Source organism: Cupressus sempervirens, chromosome 7 (genome assembly GCF_028749045.1).
Source record: "Cupressus sempervirens isolate cs-2001-9-10 chromosome 7, ASM2874904v1, whole genome shotgun sequence".
Classification (NCBI taxonomy): domain Eukaryota; kingdom Viridiplantae; phylum Streptophyta; class Pinopsida; order Cupressales; family Cupressaceae; genus Cupressus; species Cupressus sempervirens.
Genome location: NC_143124.1, coordinates 164,887,415 through 164,906,534, shown reverse-complemented (window position 1 = coordinate 164,906,534; position 19,120 = coordinate 164,887,415). Strand labels below are relative to the sequence as shown.

The 19,120-nt window shown below is 32.7% G+C and overlaps 1 non-coding gene across 1 annotated transcript; it reads left to right on the top strand.

Annotated features, from left to right (window-relative positions):
- The first annotated feature begins 463 nt into the window (after nt 1-463).
- On the top strand, nt 464-550 carry LOC149546033 (small nucleolar RNA snoR1). Its single transcript, XR_016354963.1, has one exon. It is a non-coding gene; the product is annotated as a small nucleolar RNA snoR1 (small nucleolar RNA).
- The last annotated feature ends 18,570 nt before the right edge of the window (nt 551-19,120 follow it).

Here is a 19,120-nt window from a genome sequence, read left to right as displayed (position 1 = left end):
AAACATAGTGGGTATTAAGCAACACTTTGAAAGTAACTCACTCACAAAAGTAAACTTAAAAAATTGTTGAAATCCAACTCATGAGTTAGAAGTTCTAAATAGGCAAAGCTACTAGGAACTTTCACTTAATAAGAAAAATAAAATAAAAATATGTGGGCCCTCGCGAGAAAAACAAACAAATTAGAGGGCAAATTCCAAGCCACCCTGGCTAAGTAGGAATATTAATCAATACCCAAAACGCCCCCACAATAATTATATATTGAATTACCAAGCCTAAATTCCAAACCTAATATAGAAGGTTAGGTCTGGGAATATTACCAAGCGCTAAGGCAAGAAGCTCCTTTTCCTTTATATACCTGAAATAGTTGCTGCCTTAAACCCTGAAACGTCTGTATTCGTGGAGGGGAAGAACTGAACCGAAATTAGGGTTTAATAAATAGTGCTGTATTGTTCTCTTAAAATGGGCAACGATGATAAATGCATTTCTGACACCTCTTGTAGGAGGGCGGCTTCGGCTGTCCGGTGAACGTATTTGCATGATTGCTGAGCCCATTTTGTTCATCATTTCATCTTTGTATTTTTTTTCCCCTGTTTGCCAGGAAGAGGAAATGTTCTGAGAAAATGACGGTAAGGGAGCAGAGCATGAGTTAGTCTGGCATCTGTGTAGGTAGGGTTTTTTTTCTGTCTTTTGCATAGTAACGCTCATCTCATTTTCTCGATAACCAGACAATAGCTTGATATCTCCAATAATGGACAATTTTATTGTTATAATGGTTATACAATGCCAAATAGACAAAACAACACAAAAGTAAATACTAATCCACGCTGAAACCATGTTGGAGTGAAATCTGCTTAAATAATTTTAAGACTGGTTGAACTTAAGCATGGGAAAGTTGTTTCCTTTCAATAAAAGAAGCTTTTCATTTTAATCGGTTTTTTTGTAGCTCCAGTTTCCCCTGCTTTCTATGATATTTTTGCTCTTTTAAGTTTTCCGCAGAATGGTTTCTTTTTGTTTTTAACCCTACAACCCACAGCATTTCCTGAAATCCCATTTCTTTGAGACCTTTTGTCAAACAGTTTACATACCGTGTCTATACTTCCATATATTCCATATATGTCTACGAGAGCACTTGCAAAGATAACCACCTGGTAAAAAGTCCCTTCCATTGATCTTTATACATATTACAAAATCCCTCTGTCCTCTAGAGTTGTGGAATGTGGCATTTGATTAAAAGATTCTGAAGCCTTTTTGATAAATCCCTTTTGCGTATATTGTGCAATCATGGCATTTCATGAGACCATTTTCCTATGCGGTTTCCCGTCAAACAGTTCAGGACATTTTGCCATACATTTTACGTGCCTGGATACATGTTTACCAGGGCAGTTGCAGGAAAAAGTTCCAAAGTTCCCATTTTGGCACAGGCAGAGAGGATGGTATCAAAAATTGCAGTCTGCATTTAAACCAGCCGATTACATTTGAGTAAAAGTTTATAAATCCTTTCGAATTTACACATTTCGTGCAAGTCCTGCAACATGCCATGCATGTCAACGAGAGCACATTTCGTCAAACAGTTGAGGTGCGTTGTCTATGCTTCAACTAAAGTCATCTCTTTCTCTTTATACGTCTTACCAAATTTAAAGATCAGCTCATTCATTTAGAGCACATTCATTTAGAACACGTAATGGATGTATTGTCACGAGAACATTTTCTGAATCCTCTTAATTTCTCAATCAGGGGAAGAGATTTAAAGTATATTCACTCTTACAAGTATATACAATAAGAGTAAAGGTTTAATAGAGGAAGAGACGATGTTGTTTGAAGTTTCAATTCGATCATAAAGGATGTTGTATTAATGTGGATCCAAGATGTCAACATTGTAGCCTAGGTCTAGAAACTTAACCTATCTATTTCTAAAATCAGAAACTACTAGAAGTTTAAATAATTACCAATTTGAAGATAATTCTGAAGAGTTCCCTTCTTTTGTCTTAAATAACCTTTGTTTCTTATGGTCCTTTTTTGTGTGTGGAAAATTCACTACTATTATGGGAATAATACTATTTTTGTTACTCAACAATTGTTTCACCATTGCTGGTGACTATGACTGTCCCTAGCTTGCCCTAGGTGTCAGCTCTTTATTCCTATTGGCCTTGCTATGCTGTATCTCCCCTTGGTAATGGTGATTGGCTAACTTGAGATTGATAGTACAACTCTGATTGAGAATCACACTCTTTGGGCTGCTATGCAATCCCTTTCTGAGACATTGGAACTTGACTTGAAACAACACATTGTTACTAATTCTTTGTTTATCCAAGATTTCTTTGGAACTTTCACCACTAAAAAAACATGCATTAAAACAAATATTAGCTCCATTATTGAGGAGTTTGGGGATTTTGGTAGCCATAAGGACAAGCAAATCAAGCTCGTTAACAAGCAAACTCCCACTTGATAGAAACAAAGCAGTAGATTTTCAACAACACCGACACTACACCTGCCTCTGATTTGGAAAAGGTTGTCTAGGAGAAGTTGTTAGAAGTGCTTATTTAGCATTCTCAAGAACTTTACCTTTGTTTTCGAGGTCTTCCTCCCTCATCCTTTGTTCCTCTCCCTACATGCTACTCGTTTTTGAGTGAGCGATTGGGCATTTCATATATTTCACTTGATAGGGCTTGGATTGGACATGATGGCATTCATTTTCTTAGGTTCCTCACATTGGTTGACCACTTGCAAGCTCTTAGGGAGAAGAGGAAGTAATTTTCTCTTCCCACTAAAATCTTTCTTGACGAGGACCTCACTAGATCACATGTGGTAGAGTTGAAACATTCTTAAGGCCTAGTGGTTGACGCTAGGTACAACAAGTGGACTATTACTAGGAACCTTGGGTTTGTTATTTGAGATTGTCCTCCTCTTGGGTGGGAATCGAAGTTGGATGACAACACCAAATGACAGTCTCAATGGTAGTTGGTGAATGAAAGGCTCTCTTTTCTCAACTATTAGAATGGAAAGAACACCTTTTGGTCCTTGCAAGGTCTTCTTCAAGATGTCATTAGCTTTGTTGATATCCTTGTTGTCATTGAGACTCATGAGTCATGTTCGTCCTTTGCTTCGCTTCATTGGGTACTAGTGGCTATCCATTTATAAGGAGGAGCTAAGGACTTCTAATGGGGTTCCTTACCTAATCCACAACAACCTTTTTGGTTCTACCTTAGTCATTCACTCTAATTCTTTGGCTAGATTCATGTGGGTCCATATTGACCACTTTGCCCCTCATTTAAGATACATCTTTATTGTTGTTTGCTACTTTTTGTCAGCCACCTTTTCCTATGTAGTACACAATGTGGATGATGGGGACCATTATACGAACTTACATGAGTGCATTTATAGGTTTTTCATCGTGGATGACATCATCATCTTAGGCGAATTTAATGCACCCCATTATGTTGCCCCCACCCATACTTCCTTTCACTTCTCAAAGTGTGAGCATGAGCTCTTCACCCTCCATCTTAGGTGACTCCTTCCCCAAGTCTCTTTCACTGAGTCCACTGACACTTACTCCATGTTTGACCTCCTAGCATTCACACTTCAAGAGTCTACGATCCTCTCCATCCCTCACAGGACTAACACTTTCTTGAGAAGCTCCAAACAGAGGAATACATGTCCTATGAACAAATGTCTCGATGATGAGTGGAAATAGTCCCATCATTTGATTCATTTGAGCTACACCACCGACTCCTCATCCTTCACCCAGCTACATCTCTCTTACTACTACCTTCTTCATTCGAAGAAGTGGTTGCGCATTGTATCCCAGTGTTGGACTTTATGTGCCTCTCTCTTGCATTTCACCAAGCTTTTTTGGTTCTTGTTGTTTCCTGGTCGCTCCCCCCCCCCCCCCACCCTCCACCCCTAGACCTCAGTTCCTTAGTCTCCCCCACCTGTACTCTCTATGACATCTAGGACGAGCCCTCCCTCCACCTCACTCCAACCCATTTCCATCTCTTCACATTCTTTGGTGTCAATGAGGCTATCAGATCCATGAGTTTTAGTAGGGTGACACATGAGGAAGGGTTCTTAGCATAACTCTTCTAGCTTGGTTACACTATCTTGGGCTCTTCCCTCGTCATACTCTTTAATAGAGTGGTTTTCTTAGGTTCCCCCAACTCCTAGTTGAGACACATTATCTACCCCATTCACAAGATTGGGTTGGATTTTGACCTCAACAACTACAAGACCATCATGATTAGGCATACTTTTCCAAACTCTATGCTACTGTGTTAAACACTATTCTCTCCAGAGAGCTTAACATGAGGGTTTTCTATGCAAAAGGGCATACCAATTTTTGGACTAATTTTGAGACTACATAACATATTGACTCTTTGGTCTATCATTGAGGAAACTCATCAACACTTGACAAAAGTTTATTGTTACTTTGTTGACTTTCACAAATCTTTTGACTTTGTTTGCAAGGAGGCTCTTTTTCAGCAACTCACAGATATTGGGATTTTCATGACTCTTCTGGCATCCATTATGAGATTTTATGAGTCTGTGGTGGGTAGATTTAGGACTCCTCATGGGGTCTCTAATCCAATTTAGAGAACCATTAGGATGAAGCAAGGTTTCCCTCTCTCTCCCACTTTATTTGGTAGCTATAGCCATGAGCTTGAGGCCTTTCTTTGTGATCCTTCACTCCCCAGTGATAGTTGTTACTTGCACCAAGTCTTGATCTCCATTCTCCTTTTTGTAGATGATGTGGTTCTTTTGGCTTCTTCTTTGAAGAGCCTCCAAAGAATTCTTGATGATTTGGTTTCCTTCTGTGACTTGAGATAGTTAGTGATGAACATGGGAAAGACTCAGGTGATGTTCTTCAATTGCCTAAAGACCTCCCATCTTCACATCTATTTTCAGGGTCATGAGATTGAGATTGCATCCTCATATACTTACCTTGAGGTTAAGTTCTTTGGTCCCCACTTCATCTTGAGACCCACCATGATGCCCAAAGCCAACAAAAGGATCAGATCCCCAACTATGCTTGAGAGGAAGTGCTTCACACATCACTTTCAAGAAACTATGTCCAACTTGTCCCTCATGGAATTCTTGGTCAGTCTAATTATTTTGTATGGTTTTATTGTGTGGGGGCCCTCTCTTGATATTGACTAGACTTTTGTTAAGAGGGCTAAAAGTCCTACTTCAACACACCATCAGATGTCATCAATCCACTCCTTATAGCATTATTTTGGCCGAGTTTGAGGCTCATCCCTTCAGGCTTAGAGTCATCTTTGACCTAGTCTATGTCCATTGCCGGGTTTGACCTTGTTGGCAGAGCCCATTGCTGATATGTGTAGGCTTCTACCTCACTGGGCTTGATTGGGATTGAGATAGATTGACTCCCTCTCTTTCAATACTCTATAGATGCCCCTGCTCACCTTCTTCCCTCTCAACAAGAATTGAATGCCATATTCAATTTGACATCTACAAGCACTACATTACCATGACCTAGTGTATCCCCACAAGTGGTCTTCGATCAAAGATGGCCTTTTGTGTTGAGCACTTCTTGGACATTTAGGATGGTGTCAATGTGTGCACCCCTTACTTGTCTAGACACTGAAATAATGCCCTCTACATCTCATTGGGTTCTTTCCATGTCAACTCTCATTGGCTCTACATAAGATATTCTTAAATACACTTGGCGCAATTTCCAGCAAGGTGCCAATTGGGTTTATTCTAGGCTCGATAGGTTTTACGCCAACCTTGATTCTTTCTCATACTTTTCTTCTGCTTCCTCTCTTGCTATTGCTGTCCATCCCACCATGCTATTTGAAGTTAATGGTAATCTTTCACAGCCTATTAGTCTTTCTCACTCTATTAGACAAGGTTGCCCCCTTGCTCTTGCCCTGTTTGTCATAGCTTGTAATGCTCTTTTTAACCTTCTCTGCAATGATTCCCTCTCTCCTAGAGTCCATGGAGTTAACCTTCCTGATAATTTTGAATTTTTAAACATTCAATTTGCCGATGATACCTCCCTTTTTTTGGAGCTCTCTCAGCATAATATCCATTGCCTTAACCAAAAGTTTGAGATATTTGGGAAAGCCTCTGGAGCTCGTGTTTCTAGTCCTAAATCTATTATCCTTGGCTGGGAAGAGTCTCCTCCTAATTGGTTGAATTAGTTTTCCTACTCTGGGGTGGACCTCACAAGATTGTTAGATACCTTGGTATTCCTTTTTTTGTTGCTCCCTCTCTCAAGGATATGTGGAGGTGGGTTAAGAATAAGATTATGAATAAATTAAATAGCTAGAATCGTAGAACTCTTTCTCTTGCAGGAAGGGTTCAAGTGTGTCAAAAAATCTTCTCTTCTTATAGTATATATTACTCACTCGCTTGGATGTTTAGTAACTACCAAATCCTTGAAATTCAAAAGGCCATTTGTAATTTCCTTTGGTCAGATGGTAAAGGAAAAAGAAAAGCTCACATCATGAAATGGAAATGGTGTCATTTGGATAAAAAAATCAGTGGTTTCAAATTGAAAGATCTGAGATTACAAGGAATCTCCCTAGCTTCCAAATGGATCTTCCAGGCTCTTGAGGGTAATGAGCCTTGGAAGGTTCTTATCAAAAATAATATTCAATGTGGTGTTCCAAAAAAAGCCAAATCTTGGAAAGGTCTTCCTTTATATGACTTGGTCGCTGGCTGCTTTGTTGTTGCCGTTCAAGGGACCTAGGTCTTTAGATCCATTTGGAAGGCTTGGGAGTTGGTCAGAGGTTTCATTGACAATTCCAACTTTGACTTCCTGTATACTATTCATGGAGAGTGTTCTATCTAGTGGAACCTTACTAATTCTGACAAACCTCTTGCTCTCATTAAAGGATGCTCTGCTAGATCCTGGAACTCTAAGGGCATTAAATGCATTATGGACATCCTGGAACATAATACTGTCATTAGCTGGTACAGTCTGTCCAGAATCTATAACCTTTCTAATTCCCAAATCAAAACTTATAATTTAATTAAGAATGCCTATTTTTCACTGATAAAAAAAAAGAATGCCTTTTTTTCTTTAAATCTGCCTAGGAGTACTCATGTGGACTCCCATTGTTATTTATCTTTTAGATGGAGGGATGGGTCTCTGCTTACCAAAGTTAAAGCTAAAGATATTTATAAGTTTCTTAACTTTGACACTGCTGTGACTAAACATATTAACAAGATTTGGTATTGTAATCTTAGTTCTACTGAGTGGCACAAATCCTTTGACATTTTATGTAAATCCCCTATTCCCCCTAAAGTTAAATGTTTTAAATGGCAGCTCTTTCTTGACAAGCTTCCTGTTAGAAATCATCTTACTGGATTCGATACTTGTTCCATTTGTAGAGTCCCTGAAACTATGAGGCATATATTTTTTTATTGTAATTTTGCTAAAGCAATCTGGTTAATTTTCAACATTTATATTACTAAACATGTTTATACTTTTGAGATTGTTACTGGTTTTCTACAAGGATTAAGAAAAGATGCTAACCTTTTTTGGCACATTCTTTCATCTCTCATTCTTTGGTACATTTGGAAATTTAGAAATGAAGCCAAATTTCAAGGCATTGACAGAAGTCTTACTGGGTTTTATAGAAAACTCACCCATTTTAAGATTGCTTTGCAAATTTGCTGCATTATGAGCTTGGAATGCAAAAAGCTCTTGAGGTTTCTTAAGGATGGACAGGCTTCTATGTTTGTATATGAAATGAACCACAGATTTAAATGAGCTAGTATCATAGAAGACAAAAGCGTGTTTGACAAAGCTGTTGATAACCTGATTAAAGAAATTAAAAACAATGGTACTCCTCTGTATGAGAAACTTGACATGTTTTCTCAAATTCTCGAAAGGAAGAAGGTTGTCTTGATGGAAGGTCCACAAGGATGGATGATCTGGTTAGAAAATTGGGATGATATTCTCACTTAGCTATTTTGGGAGCCTCCTCTCTTTTTGTACTTTTGTTCTTTATATTATGTGATTTTTGATTCCCTGGTTTGACCTCTTGGGCTTGTTGGTTGCCCTTGGATCTCTCTTGTTTTTTGTTACTCTTTGAACTCTCGATAATTAATATAAAAAACATATTTAATCTAATTTTATATTGAGAAAAAATCTTAATAATAAATTATATTCTAACATACGGAAAACAACTCACCACTTATGTTTTATAAGACATAAAATAAATAAACTTTAAAAAAATGATAATAAAACTAGTACCAATTTTTTAATAATTATAAAAATATTATTATAAACCTATACAAAAATTTTAATTATTAAAAACTAATCGTAGAGCGGACGAGCTTGCGTATCCCTCAAAACTAAGCGTTAACTAAATGTAAACTATTTATTTCGACGACTTCTTCTCAGATGGAAAATACATTGATTAGTTAGAAACACAAAATGACTCTTACTGGTCACGTTTTAGGCAATGTAGATGAAAACAAAACAGAAATAACACTTATATGCATTTATAGTTTTAAAAGTTAAATTTAGCAAGTTAATTTGTGTTTAGACTGTCTGTTAGGAAAAATCATAATATATATGAGAAAGTTAAATTGAAAAATTAACTTATGTTCCAACTGTCAAACATAAAAAAACACACTAAATATATTTTAGGGAGTTCAATTTAAAAATTAATTTATGTTTAGACAATCTAATAGTTAATTTGTATTTTGAAAAGAACACATTAAACATGATTTAAGGAACTAAATTTAAAATTTAATTTATATTTGTTCAACAGAAAAAAAAATCCAAATAACTCATTTTAATAAACCAATTTCTATTTTAAGAACTGATAGAAAAAAGCACATTAGTATGCTAAATTTAGCAATTTATTGACAACTAAATTTAGAAAAATATTGCAGGTATTCATATATATTGCTCCTTCAAGCTATTGGGAAGTCATTTTGTAAGGACTGACTTTCTTTTAAGCTGTTAAATTAGACCACTATTTCATTGTTTTTAGCTGTTTGAGATTAGAATCTTCTATTGGGAATATATATTCATTAATTATATATTTTATCATTTCAAATTAAGTTATCAAGTTATTAATTTTAGTTGAGAAATGGGTGGCGAAAAGAGAAATCGATCAAAGAAAGATGGTTCATGCTGGACACGATCACATCTTCATAACAAGCGAATTGTGGGTTTCTTTCGTCCTCAAAAAGTAACAGGTATGGCCAAAATTTATTTTAAATTCTACAAATTTTTAATGTACATTTGTTGGGTCTGTTCATGACATTAAATCCAATATTTGTACTACTTACTTGGCTTTCAATATTTGGGCACATTTATAAATTTTAGCTTTCATTTTTCTTGGTAAATTTTAGGGAAATCTCAGGGTTATTTTTTATGAAGTGTCTAATGTGCTTGGACCATATTTTGAAATATGGATCAGGGTTAAACTCTATTTATGTATATAATATATTTTCTAATTTGTGTTTTGCTGGTTCAACAATGTGGATACCAGCCATCCCTTCATGGGAGAAGGAGTTTTGCAAACAATCTGTGAGTCTTTCATGGAAAGAATTTTGTGAGGGAAAGAAATACACATGTTCCTTCCCACAAATAGAAAAGTGGGATGATTCATCAGCAGAAGAGGCTTTTCATAAAACCAAGAGGAGGTATTTTGCAAAGATTAATGGCACTCCTTGTGACATACCAGAACATGATCCAGATGCGTATATTGATGTAATAGATTGGAATTCACCTGACATTGGAGATGTTGATTGGCCAGATGAATATACATCTGATTTAGAAAATGAAGAGAATTGGTACAATGAAAGCCACATGATGGAAAATCTACCAAATATATATCAAGCTGATATGACAATTTCTGAAAAGGAGAGATATGAAAAGAATAAAAGTGAGTGGAAGGAAAGACCTTTTGGATATGGGCAAATCTACTGTCCTCAAATTCTTGAAACACGTATAGTTATTTGTAAGGTAGTAGACCTATATACAGCTCAACCTCCATTACTTCATCACTTGAAAGTGGACTTGTGGTCAGAAATGTCAATGTTGCATTCAGCCAAGAATGATTTTGGAGTTTCTGGGTGGGGTTCAGAATTTGAGAATGAGAAGGAAGTAATATGCTATTGAGCTCTTCTTACTTTGTAATAAGGATAAATTTTTAAAATTTGTATTGTTCAAATTTATGGCAATGGTTGGTTTTTATGGATTCTTCATTACAAATTTGACTTCATCAATACAAGGAATCAAATAAGTACAAATTAGTATGGATGGTTAACTGTCTTGTACTCTTCTGCTAAATTCTGTGTTGTGAATTCGAAACAATGTGAATTCAATAGGTCAAATTAGATAGACAACTAAATACAACACAGTGATCATGAATATCATTATTAATTTTAATTCTAAGAAGATATTTGAGCATTTTAAAAATGAAAATAATTATTTTAAATAAGAGTTAAATTGAGGTACTCCTTAACTAATGAACAAGACATTGGAAACTTTGGTTGATTAAAAAAATAGTTGTGAGTAAATTTTTTTATTAATTCAGCAAATAATTACAATGGATTGGATTTGGACTAACAAAAATAGTGAAGATTCCCATTCTTTTCTTACATAGTGATCTTTGAGGAAACAAAGTTCTTCATTGAAATTGAGCTTACAATAGTTTTAAAAAAATCTCATCATCTGCCCTATGATGTAAAAGTAGTTTACCCGTGTCTAAATTTCACAACTTTGATTCTCTCAAAATTTATCTTCTATGAATGAAAATCAACCAATTACAATTCTCTATCTGTAAAAACACCCTATTTGGCATTGTTCACCTTGAGTGAAAGGCATTTACCGCTGATGCAATTGCTTATTCCATTATCTTCAGAATGACATTTGTGTTTTAACTGATTTTTACAAAAGTAAATTATAGTACCTTTTCTGATAGGCTTTATAATTAAACCTTTGATCACTGCCCATACTTTATTGTAAGGGACCTATTTATTTCACATGTTTGTGGCTATGATAGTGCACAAAATCACATTTCTTTAAAGGAATTAATCACAACAATTCTCATGCCCTTAATTTGTGCTTTGGAAAATGCTTAAACCTGGTTCCAAATTCCTCCACCATTTATTGTGTGTGCAAATGAAAATGATAGCAAGGTTTGTTCAATCTGTACACAGGTAGACAAGGGACGACAGAGGTATATCACTAGATTGAAAGCTTCCAATATAATATATTTTCAATATATTTGTCTTGTGTAGCCCTCAGAGCACATGAATCAATGGATCGCTCCTTGAATCAATTCTTTCAACATAATTTGAAGATGCCAACAATGCACGTCATCTTCTTTGATGAAGATCATCGTCAATATTTTATATTATTTCTTTGTGTTGCTATTTATTTATTGAAACCTATTTTCAAGGTTATTTCAATTTTTAATAATTAACTCAATTTTAATTGTTACACAATTTATCATTATTTAAAATTGTCACCAAAGTTTTAGCTAGCTCAATAGATAAGAATATTCTTGTTTGAAGGCTAATCTACCCTCTAAGGTACCTCTTTTTTCCCCTAAATGAAGTAGCTTTAAATCTCAATCATTAAGCTCTTTTTGGTGATTGCAACTTATTCTAACTATTGCAATATGGATTGCTCAGTTGAAATTAAAATAGTTGATTTTCTTATGTTAATTAACTTATTTTTTTATTGTATTTGCAATAGCAATATACTATTGTATTCACTAGTTTCTATAACTCAATTAATTTACACCAATCAACAATCTTTTGCAATTAAAATATATGTAAGATTTTTTAAATTTATTTCTATACTATTCATTACAAAGTGGCAATAGTACTATTGTATTTCCTTTTTTTCGGAGTATTCAATCAATTTGCACCATAATTTCTTATAATCTCATTTATTGTAAGAATTATTTTTCACCAATTTGATTGGTTGATTGATTTTCATGTTATGACCCTTTTTTCTGAGCATAATTATTTTGGTTGACAAGATTATAAGAGATACATTAATAATTATAGAAAAAATAATCCTAAACAAATATTATTGTTAAATCTATTACATTTATAAATTAAAAAAATCATCATAAGATTATATAGTTTATTTATATTTTTAAAAAATTTTAATTCTCATCAATTTTGTATAGTTTTTTATTGAAGCAATTAAATTGAATTTATATATATATATATACACACACATAGATTTACTAATAATGGTATCATTTATAGTAAAATATTTTAAAAATTTGTCATGCCCAAAATATAAGGGCAAAAACACACACAACAATTTTTTTTTAAATCAAAAGGTCAAGCTACTCTAAGTTTGATGTGTTTGGGTTCAAAGTTAAAGAATAGGTTCTCTACATTACATCTTAGGATAATCAACTTGAGGAGAAATAAATCGTTAAATAGAACTCTTACTATAAGATTGATATAACATTTGTTTCATTATCTCATTAGTCTAACATAGACTTGTTTAAAACATAACAAACTTATAGGTTAAAAATTTTACTTATATTAAGTCTAAATTAATCAATCTGCCATCAGCTACACGACTGGTACTAATTTAATAAGATAAGATATAACTACACAATGTACTTGAGACCCTTCGGATATACTAATTAAATTTGTTACTTAATTAAACCTAATTTCTAAATAAATTTAACATCTCTAACTTCAACCACACTATCCTTTAAACTAAGCTAACTTGATTTATTAAATTTTATCATTTAAGTAGAACACTTAATTATGCTAACATGAAAAATATTTAAAATTAGACTAACTAAACAACATGCACACCAACTACACTATTAAAAAAATATAAAGAAAGATAATCAACTATCTTCTAACAATAATTATGATAATTTCGAAACTTACTAACAAGAAATGATAACAACTTGCCAATAAAAAATCACCAAATGATACTAATCACTAATATTTAAACACATTACAAATACATCCATAAAACTAATTAACTTTAAAACTTTAACAATATGGAACAACTAAAATCTAAGTAACCAATCAAAATTTCTAAACATTAGAATATTAAATAACCGATATTCAAACCACATAAACTACACGTTACTAACACATAACTTAACTATATTTAACATAGGCTAACAAATCTAAGCATAATACAACAATCCTAAATCTACCTCTAAACTAATTCTAAAGGTTTAACTAAATTACTAACTACTAAAACATGAATCAAATTATTAACTAGTCCTAACTAAATTAAATTTTAAAAAAATCAACATAGTATTAGACTAACTGAATTAATACTCATAAAACAACTTAACTAAATAACATAACAATAAAACTAGACTTGACATTCAAATTTATTAACATTCTAGGTAGAGTGAATTTAAAAACTAATCTGAAAATACACTTAAACCAACTAACAACTAAACACTAACCAATTAAAAGAATTAATATTTAACTAAAACCACCCTGATATGAAATGACAACTCCTAACATTAAAACTCTACTAACTCAAAATTAAACAAATCTATTACTAATTTTAAATAAAACTATCTAACTCAACTCTAATAAACAAAATTTAACAACTTAACATTATCAATACTTACACCCAATGTTTAAACCTAAACATGCAATTTAATACATAAAACAACTTAAAGCAATCTTAAGCACTAACCATAGTACAAGTGTTGTAGTGCCTGCCCCTGGTTCACATTTTGTTATCGTTGTTGAACTCTTTTAGAACTAGTTTTATGTTGTTGGTTAGCAGCATTCTTTTGAGATTATCAAATATTGTGTTATGGATTCAGTTTATTATGTAATGAGATTACTTAGACTCTACATTTCATGTATGTATGATGATTATTTTTAGTGTTCACAATTATTGATGATGATTATTACATTGCTTTCAATTATTAATGATGATTAGTAAGATGATTTATTATCATATGTGTTTTCTTATGGATACTTACCCCATACTTGCATGTGTATGGTTAGCGTGTTTGTCTTGCGTGTTTGCTTTTGTATGGCGTGTCTGATGTGGTTAAGGAAGAGAGTCGTAGTCACCTGCTAGTCGAGATCTACATGATACACCACTTCCTACCATTGTCTGTTTAGTTTAGTATATATTGTGTTTGTACATGCATAGTTTTTATGTAGGTTGCAGGTACTGAGTATCGACTTCCCTGAATTGCCAGGATGAGCGTACCCTATCACATTATCTCAATGATAAGAGAGAGGAGATAAGTTCTCAAGTCCAAATCTCAACCCTTTGAGCCATTTGTCCTAATTGAAAAATTAGGACAAGTATCTGAGTTGAATACCCACTGAATGTGTCGGATGACATATTTCGTGATTTTTAACACTTTAGATTTATTTTGTATGATTTGTTCTAGGATGGGTTTTCATATTTTATCTTGGAGGTCTTTGGTGAATTTTCCATTAATTAAGTTTTAATAAATAGATTTAATTAATAAATTATTTATTTAAGAAAATTAATAAAATATCATGATTTTTGATATTTTGATTGTAATTAATTAAATGTGAATTATTGGGAAAAAGGAATTAAATAAAAGAAAAACTAGAAATTAAAATTAATAATAATTATAAAATAATAATAAAGTAATAAATAAAATAATAATAATAAAAGTTATAAAAATTAAAATTAAAGTTATAAAATTTAAATAGAAATTATTTTAAAAGTAAATTGGAGTTATAAGCTTGCATGGGAATTAATATGTGTCAACAACACAGGGGTTAGTGCATCAATTAAGCACAAGGTGTCTACAATTCTATGACTCATAAAAAAAAATTGGAAAAGACTCATGCTTAGTTGGTGACACCTTTCAGCGGTTTCAAGAAGCAATCCAAAGGTTTCTTGAGAGCTCTTGATATTCAGGCTTTCATAAAAGCTTAAATGAAAAGCTTAATGGAAGTTTTGAGCTACAAGCTAAAAAAAAAAAATAGAAACTTCAAAGCTTACATGCATGGGAGAAGATTCATATGCTCATATATTTTCTACTTGCTTCTATGCTCCTTCTAGCTCTTCTAATCACTTGGAGGATTCGATCAGCTTGGATTCTTGGAGGAATTGTGAATAATGGAGAAGGAAGGGATTTTCTATGGACTTCTGAGGCATGGCAAATTAGCATCAGTGTCTAAGTGCACTCGTGATATTCTCATATTCCCTTTGCACTCTTTCTCTTTCTGTCTTCATCATATCCGTTTTATGTGTCTGAATACTCTCTGTATTTGAAATTGGAATCTAGATATTTTATTTGAATGAGAAAAAAAAATAGAAAAACCCTAATTCCAAATGAGAAAGAAATTAGATTTTAATCAGGTTTGGGTTCGAATTTATATTAAATTAGAAAGACAAGATTTGAAATTAAAATCAAAATTTTATGGTGAAAATTCGAACGATTAGATGTAATCTTTCTATCAATTATATTTTTAAATGCGTATGAACAAACTCTTTTATGGTTAAATTTAGAGAACAATTATTTTAACAGGAAATTCTTAATTCATCACAAATTGTCCTGTCGCTACCCCTTGGATAGATCCGAACTCAGTTATTCATAACTTTTTATTGTGATCGAATTTATTCGATCGCTCCAATCAGACTTGGCGCAACTTGGCACTCTCCAACATATTTAAATTTCAGCCCGATCCAATGGTTCATTAGGGAGATATGACCATCGTACTGAAACTATTTTATTCAAGGACAGATATTTCTCTATTTCCCATAACCAAGAGTTCTTTATGCTTAAACTTCACAAAAATAATATATCAAAGCATGGAATGAATTAAGATATTATTGCAATCTTCCCTTATTAGAATCTTATTAATATGCATTAGTTTTATATAGTTTATTATCTAATCTAATTAAATCAAATTTAATTAAGATTAGTTAATAGTAGAAGAAGTGTAATTAATTATTAGTCAATCTAAGTAAATGAATGAGAGAAAATTAAAAGAAAAGAGATTTTAATATAGTTTATATAATGGACTTTTTTTAATGTATATTAAATACTATTTAATATATATTAAATAATTTAGAGATGGTAACTTTATATTACGTTTTCAAATGAAGAGACTTTCATGATAATTGATTAAGATTTAATTGACATGAAGTCACTATTATAACATTGTTTTAATTTGAATTACTATGGTATTATTAATACGTTATATATTATTAACTAAATTATTGATATACTTTAATGGTATTAAGAGTTAACTAATGAAGCTTATGTAAAGTTCTCTAGATCGATTAATAATAGTTTTGATGAGTTTATTATTTATTAATGTTTGTTGAGACTAACAAACTATTAATAAATAATAGTGTAAATAGTTTAAATAGTTATCAATTAATACGATCAGAGTTAATCTAGAAGAGATTAGTTAATGATTGAAGTACTGTAAAAGATATTAATCAAATTGAATTGGTTAATAATTTGGAGTATTAATTAATTGAATTATCGTACATAGGGAAAACTTATTTGAGATAATAATACTTGGTATTGAGGATTTATTATAACTTGTTATTATTAAAATAAAATGGGAACATTATTGAAAGAATGACAAATGTGGTCATTATAGATTTATTAATAAGATTTTCAATATAGCTTGTTATTAAATATTAACAAGTTATTATTATTGAACTATGAATATGAATATTTGTGTACTAAATTATAGATGACTTTTAACTTACAAAATTATAGTTAGTTATTAGTCAACTGATATTAATTGGAATGTTGCCTTGGATATGTAATTATTAATTAAATTAATTAGAGTTAATTAGATTTAATTAATAATCAAGTTATGTAATAGTGTTTTAATTGATATGCTAATATCGATTCCTCTAGCAAAGTTGTGAAGTATTTACATCGAAGTTGATAAGTCGTACTCTCATAACTTGAATAACGACTTTAGATATTTTAATGGTGAAGACTTAGTAATATATAATTGAGAATTATTAGAATGATAAAAGGTCATGGATTGTGAACCTATATTAATTGATTGATTTAATTGATCAAGTTATAATCTTCTTATTCGAAGACTAGTAATTGGTTCTTATAATGAATAATGATCATTGAAAAGTTGAAAAGTTATTTAATTAGTAATATGGATCTCAGTTAAATGAAGAGAACAATTTAATTAAAGGTCAATGATGATCAGTTTAGTGAATATTTATCTTTAAGTTATTTTTAGAATGTAATTCTTAATAATAGAAGGGTAATGCTATCGGGGAACAATTGGGTTGACTTGTAGGTCAAATGATGAAACTTAAAACACTTGAAAGTATACTTGCAAACAAAAAATTGAAAACCCCTACACATTATTCAACTATGTGAATTTAGCAAACCAAAACATGTGTTTGCATCGTGTATTATATATGTTTCTTGTTTTGAGTTTTGGGTTGACTAGTGTTGACCAGTCCTAGGATGTTACCAAAGGCTCGAGGGTTATGAGATATGATAGCATGTTAATCTTATTTGGTCTCGATCTTTATAAGCCCAACCATGGCATGTGATCGTATGCTCTATGAAATGTTTGTATTTGTTCATCAGTCTTCATGTGTGAAGCTGAGATGTATGTGTATGAGACACTTGAGCTAATCATTTTTGAGTCATCGATCAGTTATCCTTAAATTATTTCCTAGTCGCCATGATGGGACTGAAATATGGATTTATTTCTTGATGATGTCATGTTTGACTCAACCATTTTGGAGTCTTCAATCATTATGATTTTGAGATATTCTTGGTTGCTTGTTGAGAACCATTTATCTTGAGATATCTTTTGGTTATTGAGAACCAATTGATACTTATGATTATCAGTGATGCCTTTAGTTGCCAATAGAGAACTGTTATGGTCATGATTTTCTATGGATGCTTTTTTAGATGCTCATGGAGATTTGATGATTCTTATCTTGGAGATTTGATGATTCTTATTATGGATATTTGATGCTTTTATGCATATTTGATGATTTTATTATGGATTATCTTTTATGATTTTGAGATTTATGATTCCATGAGCTTAGGGTAGGTAATCTACTTGTAGTGTTGGGAAGTGGCTTGCAATGGGGGCCGGGGCCCTAAGTGGCTGCTAGGGTAACTCATTGTAAGTTTGGTTAATAAGTGATAACATTTACACACTAAATGGAGATTAAATGAACCTAAAAAGATAATTGTTTCGATATTCTCGCCCATGCCTTGAGCGCTTCTACAGGCTAGAATGGGAGTAGTGAGAATGCATGGTTGCGGCCGTGCATTCCGTAGTATGCCTCATCAGTATGAGAGGATACTAGTGGCCGCATGAGATCAATATGGACGCATGGAGTTTAGCTAATTGCCAAGGTAACTTGTACGTGATAAATGCAATGACACTTTTTTTCTTGCAGAGTAGGTTTCTTACATGTCATTGTGTGCCTCTAGGAATTAGATGTCAATTTTGTGTGTGTTGGAACCTTTGAGTTAGTATACTTTTAGGATTCCTAAAATTTTTATGCTATGTGTATTGATATCCTATTTGGGACTTAAGATTATTTCCTCAGCATGGTGGGAGTGGACCACTTAGCTTCCATGCGATCAGGTGTTAGTGTATTTTCACTCTTATCATTTGAGATCCGTCCGAAACACCGTGGCTGGAGTATCCTTGGTTGGTATTTATTCTTCATTATATTCTTCGAGCATTATGATAGATAATATACCTTATGATGGATGTATTTACTGATATGTTTCTTATATGGATGATTTGCTTTACTTTGCATATGTTAGTTGATGATTTATTATGCTTTACCTTGCATGTTAGTAGGATGTTTTAGGAGTGACATTTCTACTATGTTAATACCGATGATCTCTTCGGTGCTTTGGAATGTTACGCATGGAGGGATGGCTAGGATCCATGATGGTCTAATGATGCTATTTATGGTTGGGAGGAACCGTGCACTTAGTTATTTATGTTTGTGATATATGGTTATCTTTTGTGATGGATGTTTATATCTTTTGTGATGATGTATCATGTATGATATGTGGTTTCATTTATGTTATTGCATCATGGATTATTATTAGATGATGATGATGTACTTTATTTACTTGAATGTTTATTCTTTCGAGCTTTTCATACCCTGTGATATGTACAGTAGATGATTGAGCTAAA